The sequence below is a fragment of the Podarcis liolepis genome (assembly GCF_965112155.1).
Source record: "Podarcis liolepis genome assembly, chromosome: 13".
NCBI lineage: Eukaryota > Metazoa > Chordata > Lepidosauria > Squamata > Lacertidae > Podarcis > Podarcis liolepis.
Genome location: NC_139573.1, coordinates 770,065 through 781,865, shown reverse-complemented (window position 1 = coordinate 781,865; position 11,801 = coordinate 770,065). Strand labels below are relative to the sequence as shown.

The 11,801-nt window shown below is 48.7% G+C and overlaps 1 protein-coding gene across 1 annotated transcript in view; it reads left to right on the top strand.

The window, feature by feature from the left end:
• ACHE (acetylcholinesterase (Yt blood group)) overlaps positions 1-11,801 on the top strand; it is a 146,958-nt gene that overhangs the window by 65,243 nt on the left and 69,914 nt on the right. The window lies entirely within an intron of this gene.

Below are 11,801 nucleotides of genomic sequence, written 5' to 3'. Positions count from 1 at the left end.
GAAAGTTGCCCCATGGAAAGCTTGAGGAGAACAATCTGAGCCCCAGAACCCGCCACTTGGCCCTTGAAGTATGTGTCTTTGCATGAGAGAGAGACAGAGAGACTGCCTATCTCTGTACATGTTCTGTGAGAATGCTGTGGGTGGGTGGGTAAAACGTGGTTCCATGGGCTTACTTCTCTCTCCCTCTCTCCCCTCCTGAGGTTGTTCAACGGTGAGAATGTAGTTGGGTGAAGCATGAAAATAATGGTGCCCGTTGCCTGCATCTCGGCAGCGTCACAATCCTATCTGATAACATTTATGTAGTCCTGGGAAAAGAGAATGAAAGAAGGCTGCGTGTGAGTCCAGACGTTGTTGTTGCAAATATGTGCCCTGTTAACGATGGAGGGAAAACAAGACTTGTGTGGGGTACAAAGCTCTGGGGCACGACCCCGGGTGTCGGCTTGCCTTTGCACCAGGAGCAAGCATGTGTTTATCTCGGCTGTATCGCTTTCTGATAAATCCAGATTGACGTCAGGCAGGGCCCATTTGGGCTCATTTGCCTGCCTTGAAGTGGGACGTGCTACCTGCCCAGGTGAAAGGGCTCTGAGCACCAACCATACCCAAGAAGCTGTTTATCTAATAGGAGCAGCCACAGAACAAGGGCTATAAATAGCACCCCTTGGGTTTCTGCCTTGTCACTTGACTGCCTCTTAGTAATGCCCCAAATAGACACCTCCTGGCCAAGACTCCACCTAGGCCACCTCTCCTCCTCCTCCATCAGAGCAGCTCCACAACCTTTGCCCAACTTGGAGTTCGGGGGGGGGGGCTCCAAAGCTGTAGTCTTGAAAGTACAGAAACTGAAAGGTGGGGGTCAGATCAGTGGTGCTGGCAGGATGCCAGGACTTGGGGGCTTCCGCAGTCCCCGCTCCCTAGGAGTGTGGTGGCATTGGGGGACAAGCACCTCCTTCCTCTTCAAGGGCAATGGATCCTGTTGAATATTGCGTTAGTATTGTGATTTCACTAAGGCATCTTTGTGTCACTTACGGTTTTTGTAATCGTTATTGTAACTTACACCGAAAAGTCTGCCCTGAGTCTCCTTTGCCATTCAGCTTCATAAGATGATCCCAGATGGGTTCTAGCGATATGAGAGAGGAAAGCTTCTCTCCGTCCCCTTTATCGATGACTTGCATAATTCTGCATACCTCGGTCACATCTCCCCTTACTCATCTTTTCTCCCCCAAAGCAAAAGGAAGCCCCTAGTGGTGTATCCTGTCTTTTCTGAACCTGTCCAAGCTCCAAAGCACTCCTTTCGGAGGCCTGGCAACCAGAACTGTACACAGTAGATCAAGTGCGGTTACACAACAGATTTGCATAAAGGCCTTACAATAGTGGCAGTTTCCCTTCCCTAGTGATCCCTAGTGATCTTCGTGGCCACACTGGTCTCATTTGCATGTAATGCTCAGGCAAACTATGAATTAGCGAGAATGAGCACGTGTGCTTGGGGGCACAGTGAGAAATATGCGGCTGCTTTATTATCAATTGATTAATCAGCAGTGGCGTAGCGTGGGGGGTGCCAGGGGTGCTGGCCGCACCGGGCGCAACATTTGGGGGGCGCATTTGGCCGGCTCTCCTCGAGGAAGCAGGAACCCCACTGTCCTCGGACCTCCTCTGAAGCCTGGCGGTGGCGCGGAGAGACCTTCTCCCCGCACCAGCCTTCGGATGGCTGTCCTGAAGACTTGTGGTGGGAGCAGTGGCTTAGCGTGGGGGGTGCAGGGGGGCCTGCTGCACCTGGCGCAGCATCTGGGGGGGGGTGCGGAAGAGACTCAAGTGCTAAAATCCACGGGTTAGGGGGCGCAAATTACTTGCCTTGCCCCGGGTTAGGGGGCACAAATTACTTGCCTTGCCCCGGGTGCTGAGAACCCACGCTACGCCACTGTTAATCAGTTTATATCCTGCCTTTTCCCCTTACAGGACTCAAGGCGATTTTGCTCTGCCCCAGCTCTTGCCGTGCAGCCGGGAGTTAAGACACAGTTTGGTTTAGCGTCACATCTAAACACCCAGTGCACTGAGTCGCAGAGAAGATCCAGCGGATTACTCCTGATTTATGGGCTGGTGCTTCCATGGAGCTTACCCCTTAAACTTCGATTCACCATTGAGGCCTCACGTTCATGCCACACAGTCTCTCTCTGGAGACTGAGTCAAAGAAGGCTGCAGACGGGTGATTGGGGTTTGCTTGTTTATTTCTCCACCAAATACATAGAAAGGTTGAGATCTTTTTTTTACTATCACTGCCACTTAGGAGGATGCAGAGGGCAGTTAGAAATCTGAACGCAGCACTATTGCGCAGTTCCTTCCTCCCCCAAGATAAGATTCTGAACAGGTTTTACTGGACTCCAAATTGTTTATTTAAGGCTATCTTGAGCAGTTATGGTCAGTTGCATGGAGTATGGTGAGGGGGGGCCTCTTTGCAAGGCCCGACCATGGAAACACCAGTCTGGGGGGGGGGCACTGGAGGCCTGAAATGGCTTTGCACCAGTCCAATCCGAGGGCCTTTTGTGCCATGTAGGAATGCCAGAATATCTGAGATTACGGGGAGACGGGAAAGCCCCTCCCCACCTCCACCTCCCTCTGTGCATGAGCAGAGACACCTTGCCCTGCCACACTCACACTCTTCTGCTGGAGCCACTTTTCCCCCAGAGGAAAACCCAGCTGTGCTTCCTGTTCTTGTTATTATCACTGACAAGAGTTTAGCATCGGAATTTAGAAAGAAAGTTAATGTTTACAACAATCCCATATTGTAGGCTGGTGGAATTATCCCCACTCTGCAGACAGGGCGACTGAGGTTGGGAGGGGGCGTGGGGTGTCTCAGGACCCCTACTAAGTTTCTGGTGGGAGTGGGATTTGACCTGAAGGCTTGCAGACTCACCATGGCTCATGACCCACTAAGGGCCCAGGGGCTCCGTCACAGGCTGGCAACAGGCTGGTGAGTGCCTGGAGGCGGTTGGAGGATGGATGGCAGCTAATGGATTGAGTTTGAATCCTGACAAGACAGAAGTACTGTTCTTGGGGGACAGGGGGCGGGCTGGTGTGGAGGACTCCCTGATCCTGAATGGGGCAACTGTGCCCCTGAAGGACCAGGTGCGCAGCCTGGGAGTCATTCTGGACTCACAGTTGTCCATGGAGGCACAGGTCAGTTCTGTGTCCAGGGCAGCTGTTTACCAGCTCCATCTGGGACGCAGGATGAGACCCTCCCTGCCTGCGGACTGCCTCGCCAGAGTGGTGCATGCTCTGGTTATCTCCCACTTGGACTACTGCAATGCACTCTACGTGGGGCTACCTTTGAAGGTGACTTGGAAACTGCAATTAATCCAGAATGCGGCAGCTAGACTGGTCACTGGGAGCGGCCGCTGGGACCACATAACACCAGTCCTGAGAGATCTTCATTGGCTCCCAGTACGTTTCCGAGCACAATTCAAAGTGTTGGTGCTGACCTTTAAAGCCCTAAACAACCTCGGTCCAGTATATCTGAAGGAGCGTCTCTACCCCCATTGTTCAGCCAGGACACTGAGGTCCAGCGCCGAGGGCCTTCTGGCGGTTCCCTCATTGCGAGAAGTGAGGCTACAGGGAACCAGGCAGAGGGCCTTCTTGGTGGTGGCGCCCGCCTTGTGGAACGGCCTCCCACCAGATGTCAAGGAAATAAAGAACTATTTTACTTTTAAAAGACACCTGAAGGTGGCCCTGTTTAGGGAAGTTTTTAATGTCTGATGCTGTAATGTCTGGAGCCAGTGTGGTGTAGTGGTTAAGAGCAGTGGACTCGTAATCTGGGGAACCGGGTTCGCTTCCCCGCTCCTCCACCTGCAGCTGCTGGGTGACCTTGGGCCAGTCACACTTCTCTGAAGTCTCTCAGCCCCACTCACCTCACAGAGTGTTTGTTGTGGGCGAGGAAGGGAAAGGAGAATGTTAGCCGCTTTGAGACTCCTGAAGGGGAGTGAAAGGCGGGATATCAAATCCAAACTCTTCTTCTTCTGTATTGTTTTTGATATTTGGTTGGAACCCAGAGTGGCTGGGGAGACCCAGTCAGATGGGCGGGGTATAAATTATTATTATTATTACTGTTATTACACAGACACACACACCCCGAGACTCCCCCACCCAGCAGAAGTTGCCGTCGCAACATGCACCCCCTCCCCCGGCTTGCAACACAGAACCCACCTGAAGCTTCTGCCCAGGGGGATCTAGCACCCCACGAAGGCCCTTACATATTGTGGGACAGACAGTGCCAAGCACTGCAGAGGATCCTTCCCAGCCAGAGGAGAAGGCTGGCATTTATTACTTCCCATCCTCGAGGTTGCGGGACCATAAACAAGTAATTGCGCTGAATAAATAAAGGAGGGTTGGGTGCCACAGCTGGGCAGGGAAAGGGTGGGGGCCACAAACTATCTGTATGCCAAACCCAAGTGGGGGTTATCCAGTCTCCTGAGGGGTCCTGAGCTCCCCGTCTTCTTTTTAAAGGGGTTCTCCGACACCGCTGCCCTCTGTGTGTGCCAGTTGCTAGGTGCTCAGAGGGAAAGGGCCCGATCCGGAGGTCACAGGATGACTCAGCCGCACCGTTAGGAAGCCAAGGTGCTGACGCCACTCACTTCAGTGCCACTCCCTGCCCAGGGAAGGACTGACTGCTGGCCTGGCCCTCCCTCTCTGTAAGCCACCCTGCCCCACCAAATTCCTTGGGAACCCAGGAGTCCTGGCTGGCACCCTGCCTTGTGAGGCCTGGGGCCCACTGCCAAGCCTGCCCTGGCCACCTACATGACTAAATCACTTCACAGGAGGAGCCCTTCAGAGACCCAGTGTCCTTTTCCTGCTCCTCACTCCAAAAGCTTCCTCCCATGGTGTCCAAATGGGTATCTCAAGATTCCTGTGATTGGTCTGGCCAGAAGCCTTCCCCTCTCTCTCCTCCTTTGTTATTAATAACCCCACCCCGCTGGGTCTTTTATCAAATATTGGCCAAATTTGCCCCATGGCATCCAAGCAAATTCCCTGCACGTAGCCTCCTGCTATGCACTGAGCCTTTGTTCTTGCCACACCCTGAGCTGTGCTCAGCTCAAAAAGGGAAAGGGGCAGAAAACAGCAAGCAGCGTCCTGCCGTGTCCAGTTCTGGGGACCCCAGTTTAAGAAGGATGCTGGCAAGCCTGAAATGGTGCTGACAAAGGTGACTCAGGGGATCAAGGTTCTGGAAACTAAGCCTTAGGAGGAACATTTGAGGAAGTTTGGGATGTGTTATGTACTGAGTTGAATAGGATCCAAATTGCAGCAGTCTGATTGGTCCTAGAACAAGAGGATCCAGAATGCAGCAGTCTGATTGGTCCTAGAACAAGAGGATCCAGAATGCAGCAGTCTGATTGGTCCGCAGGAGCCACCCAATCCAACTCCAGGTGGATGTGAATCCGCAACCTGATTGGCCTACAGGAGAATCCCGGAATTAGCCAATCATGTGGGGCCCATCGTGTAAATAATGTACCGGTATATAAAGCAGATATTTCTCAGAAACTTCCATTCCTCCTCACCACTATGAGCTGAATAAAGAGCATGAAATCCACACTCGACTCCAAGTATATTCCAGGATGCTTAGCCTGGAGGAGAGAAGATTGAGAGAGCACAAGATAGCCGTCTTCAAATATCTGAAGTGCCACCACAGGGAAGATGGGGTGAGCTTGCTTTCTGCTGCTCTGGAGGGGAGGACTCGGAGCAACGGATTCAAATGGCAAGGAAGGAGATTCTGACTAAACATTAGGAAGAACTTTCTGAGGAGCTGTTCAGCCGTGGAACTGGCAGCCTCAGGTGGTCGACTCTCTTTCGCTGGAGGGTTTTGAATGGAGGTTGGATGGGCATCTCTGGGGGATTTTTCAGCTGTGCTTCCTGCATTGCAGGGGTCTAGGCTAGATGCCCCTTGGGATCCCTTATGATTCTACGATTCTAAGCCATATTATGGAAAGCCCGGTGCCCCTTACAGTATATATAGTAACTGTACTTCACTGTTGGGTGAGAGGCAAGCTATGCATCTGCGCCATGCGATTTAACTTCTCAACAAAGCCACTCCTACTGCTGCTGAGCTAACATTCCCTATCCAGTAGTCGACATAGCTGTCAACTTTACCCTTTTCTTGCGAGGAGTCCTATTCGGAATAAGGGAATTTCCCCTTAAAAAAAGGGAAACGTTGACAGCTATGGTAGTCGAAGGGACAACTGAAACCAGGGCTTGCGTGCCTCCATGCAGCCACGGGTCATCGTCCATCTTTGGTTTCTGGCTCTTCAAAAAGAATGCATGCATTTTGAATGGGGAGTGGAGGAATACATGTTCATTGTTGAGAACAGACAGTGTTTTCCCCAAGCTTTCCACACAGGTCCAAGGGTGTTGTTTTTTAAAAAAAGGAAAGGAACTAATAAAAGTCACTAGTTGAGGTATCAGCTCAGAGTGCTCAGCCAAAGCCGTTCATGTTTAGCCAGTGGGTTGCAGGCATTCGCTTCTTTGCTGGTGTCATAACTGGGTCCCGCAATAAGTCTGACTTTTGCTTTTGCTTAAAGCTTTCAGTTTATGGGTTGGTTTTTTCATTAGTGTGAGATCCCAAGCCTCATTGTACCAACCGGAAGAAACTTTTGTAATTGCAATTCTTTGTAATTGCAAGTGTTACAGCTACAATAAGGCAGGCCACAAGACAAAACGTTTGGGGCTGTTGTTCAAAGGGTTGACAAGTGATTTTATCAATTTCCTGAAAAACCTCTACCCAGAATAAGACAATTTTTGGGCACAGCCAGCACATGTGAAAAAATTACTTCGCACCCCACACCGTCTCCAACACATTGTAGAGAGTGTCTTATTTATCCTATGCAAGATGCCAACAATATTTGACTTTGGGGGTTTTTTGCAATATATTTTTAATTAAAATTTTCAGACATTATCATATCATATCAAATAATTATATTGTTTCATAAATTGACTTCCCTCCTCCACCTCCACAGTGTTTTTACTCAAAACTTTTCTACTGCATTATATCTTTATCTATTACAAAACGTTTCTTTCTTTCCTGTTCCCTTATCATTTTTTCCTTCTGCTGCTTTTATCTTGAATCCTGCCTGTGATTTCATTTGACTATAGTATTTTTTTAAAAATAGTCCACGAAGTAATTGAAAGAGGTAGTCTTCTTTCACACCCTTGCAGAATAGGATTTAAACAGGGGTTCAAAACTCCCTAGAGGTCTAGTAGCTTGCACTATAATAACTGGCAGCATGATAAAGTGTAATACCTGATGGAGCTGGAGCCAGGCGAAACATGCTTGGCTCTCTCAACCTCAATAAGGATTGGTCACCAGACCCTTGACCATCTCCTCTGCACACTGTCCAGCTTGTCAATATCCTTCTCGAACTAAGGTGCCCAGAAATGGACATGGGACTCCAGGTGGGGTCTGGCTAAGGCAGTACAGAGTGGAGACTCGATTTCCCTTGATCTGGAGGAATGTTAGCTGAATGATGTGTCCTTGGCCACTGTACACATAATAATAATAATAATAATAATAATAATAATAATAATAATAATAATTTATTTATATCCCACCCATCTGGCTGGGTTTCCCCAGCCACTCTGGGCTGCTCCCAACAGAATTAAAAGCACAATAGAACATCAAACATTAAAAACTTCCCTAAACAGGGCTGCCTTCAGATGTCTTCTAAAAGTCAGATAGTTGTTTATTTCCTTGACATCTCATGGGAGGGCATTCTACCGAGAAGGCCACTACCAAGAAGGCCCACCGCCTGGTTCTCTGTAACTTGGCTTCTCGCAGGGAGGGAACCGCCAGAAGGCCCTCGGAGCTGGACCTCAGTGTCCGGGATGGATGATGGGGGTGGAGACGCTCCTTCAGGTCTACTGGGCCAAAGCCATTGAGGGCTTTCAAGGTCAGCACCAACACTTTGAATTGTGCTCAGAAACGTACTGGGAGCCAATATAGGTCTTTCAGGACCGGGGTTATACGGTCATATTGGAAACCGGGATGCATTTCTACTCAGGCAGGCAGCAGCACTGCATGGCATGACTGGGATATCGTAGCCACGCAGGTGTTGGAGACGAGACATTTCAATCGGTCTCTATACTGAGTGATTATCCGATGTCAAAGAGAACCAAACAAAGAGTTCTTCCTGGATTTATTTCAAGCTCCTCATTCCTATTTTTTTCCTGGAGCGGGACTTGTTGCACTGCAATTGGCAAGAAAAAGGTGCAGCTTCCATCTACGTTCCATCAGCTGAAAGTCCTTACATTGAAAGGAGAACTTAGGGCTTGGCTTTTACGAGGTGCATCAGGAAACAAGTTCACCTGATGTTTGAAGGCTACATTCCTGGTGGATGAAATGCTCGATGAATCGCTCACGCTGACGTGTGGAACACACTCCTTCCTGCTGTTGTGCTGTGATACTTGGAGACGTCCTCAGCAGGTGTTGTTTGCATTGGAACAACAATTATGGATTGTGTTTGATTCCCGACTGATCATTTCATTTCACTCATTTCATTTGCATGCTGCTTTTCCACACACACAAAGTCATGCTCAAAGTGGCTTACAGCAAAGAAACAGGGGTGCCTTTCCAACAAACGCTACAAAAGCCATTTCATAATAACATAGGAAAACAATAGCAAATATAGCAACATACCAAAAAAAACCCCAACCATTCCAGTATTAGAGATATAACAAGATTACCTGAACGCTATGCAGCAACCAAGAGCAACAATAACACGGGAGCTTCACAGTTTCACCGTATTCCTGGAAACACTCCTTCCAGGATGTTGCTCACAGTCCCTCTCCTGCAACCACTTCCAAGGCTTCTGAGGTCAAAGGGTGGGGTAGCTGGAAACACCCCTCCCATGACAATATTCGCTGGTGGCGGACGTACCGCCTTTGCTGCTTGTAGTCTTGCTTGTTCACTGAACGGGCACATCATAAAGCGTACCTGAAGTCTTCAGTGTGCGTTCGTCGTCAGCTTTCCTTGTTGCAGTTGGAGGACCTGTGGTGTTTTCCATCCACATGTGACAAAGAAATGTAAGGGCCTTGCACTGCAGTACTTGCCAAGCTGCACTGAGGCAGGGCTTTGGGTCTGGCTCTTTCCCCCTGACCACATATCTGGCACAATGTGGGCAGGGGGGATGGGCAGAGCAGGGATTCTGCTGAAATCTGCATCTCCTCCTCCTCCTCCTCCTCAACGCCTGGAGGCGATTCTTGTGGTGAGGCCAGTTGCCATCAGTTTTCGGTACAGGAACGCCAACATCTTTATGGCCGTTTTCATAAAGGAAACATAGTTAAGCATCCATGGCATTTGTGTTTGTTAAAGGAGTCCTGGATCTCATAGGAAGCATACTGTTTCCTCCTCAATGTACGCACAAGGATTGCAGAACATCACGCCCAACAAACAAATGGATTTATGCTGCAGGCATGTCAATGCCCACCAAGGATAGGAAATGGATGCTATGAGTGAAGCTCTTGTTCAGATCTAAAACTGAGTTCGAGAAGAGCAAGATTAGGAGTCTGGTACCAAACACTTCCAAACTCAATATGGTGGCTTATCTGGACTCCCCATGGCTGGGATTACACTTCCAACCCAAAAGCAGCAAATACAAAGGACCCTGATGGCAAGGGCACAATGAGTGGCAAACATCGCACAGATCCTGGTGCCCAGTGGGGGACTTTCAAATTTCAGTAGACCCCTGTGTGTGTTAATCACACACCCCCACCTGTCTCCCACCTTCCATTCTGCATTACTGTTGTGTCATCCCCTCGGATTGGTGCCCAGTGCGGGTGAACCGGTCGTGCTCCTCTAAATCTGCCTTTGCTAGTAACCATATTGTGGTACTGAGTTACCATCTGGTGGATCAGTTCCAACTAGAAAGCAAAATCCACACCATTTGTGATTCTCTGGTGTTGCGAGGTGTCGTCTGAACCCACCCGCACACACACACCAGCCATGAGTGTCCCTCTGTGCGCTCCCCAGAGTTTCAGGTTCTTCTACTGGAGCTCAAAGCTGCATCTGTCATGGCTGTGTGTACCTACCCTTGGCTTTGTGCCCACAATAAGTTCCCAGACAAGTGCAATAAAGGAAGATTGGTTTACAACTTGAAATAAAAGTGATGGAGTACATGGCTGCTGGCTGAAACCGCAAAATTGCAATATAAGCTGGCAGCAAATCACAAAGTACACACACGTCTGAGCAGGATCCCTACGTAACCGCCTCCAAAGCCAAAAGAGCAGGTACAGAGCCACTCGAAGGCATACCTTGCGCAGTTTCTGGTTGAAAGTTCACAACCTTAGTGGGAAATGTTGTTGTTGGAATCCGTCTGTCTCAAGGGACAATGGAGTGTGCCTCTGGGGGTGAAGCCAAACCGCTGCGTTAGCAGCACCCAAGTTACCTCCCCGGGGGCCAGGTGAGACCCTGGTCAGGGCCATTCGTCCACCATTTTGCTTTGCTGACCAGCAGCTCCACACACACAGCGCAGCATCCTTGAAGACACAGAAGTTTTTGCTCTTTCCTCCAAAGTCCTTTTCCTGATCCAAATCCCCCCCCCCCCCAATTCTGCAAGGGGGCCAAACAGTTAAAAAGTCTCTGTCTTTTTTTTTCCTTTGGGGGAAGAGGGATTAAGGTTGAGGAAAGTACTTGCAAATGGGAACTTAAGTGCCCTTCCTCAGCCTTCCTCCAGATTGGTGCTGCTAATTAGCAAAGCAATCTCCTTGGGGGGCAGCGCATTGCAGAACCTCTCAGGCCTCATTTCTGGAAAAAAGAGCAGCTGGGACCCAATTCTGCTCACGCAAAGCTATCTCTTCTGCAAGCTCTTCCCCAGCTCCGGTTCTTGCTGTGGCTTCTCAGGGGTGCTGAGAGAAGTGCACTCTGCACTTGCTCAGGGGCCCTTGAATCTTATCATTGCATTTTAAAAAGTAAATAAATTGGAAGTGTGGGGTTGAGGAACCATGAAGTACAAAACAGGGAAAGTCAACAGGCATCTAAACAAACAGCACAAATCATTTTTATTTGATTTTACAAATATGAATTTATAACCATGCCAAATGCACATCCATGTAGAGAGATCACTCTGAATCTCAGGTCTCCCCCCCCCCTCCCTCCCATGTGTCCTCTTGTCAACATTTCCAACTGCATATTATTTCGTAATCTCTATTTTATATCTATCCATATTGTCCATAGTATTTGTTACATTACAAGTGATATTAAAATCCTGCTAATGTTTTCATCTTCTTACAGTGGTCTCCTAAATAAATTATAAACTTTCCCCATTCTTTCTTGAATTTCTTGTCTTCTTGGTCTCTAGTTTTCGGGTCAATTTTGCCATTCCGGTGTAAGTCTAACAGCTTGGTTTGCCATTCCTCTCTGGGGCTCTTTCTTCTTTCCATCTCTGGGCTAGTAGCATCCATGATGCTATTGTCATGTACATAAAGAGTCTTTTCTGTTCCTTCAGAATGTCGGTATCTATAATTCCTAATAGAAAGGCTTCTGGGGTTTTTTACAAAAGTTATTTTAAACATTTTTTCAGTGCATTATATATCATTTCCCAGAAAGCCTTTATTACCTTAGATGACCACCACAGGCATCTAAACAAACCAGCACCTCTAATTCTACAAATGGACACACACTCTCCAAGTGTCCCAATTTTCCAGGGACAGTCCCAGAATTACGAAACCCATCCCAGCTTCTGATGTGATTCCAGAATGTCCCTATTTCCCTGCAATAGTCTCGCAAACAAGAGATAATAATCTAAACTTCAGTTAACAGGTTAAGGACACTT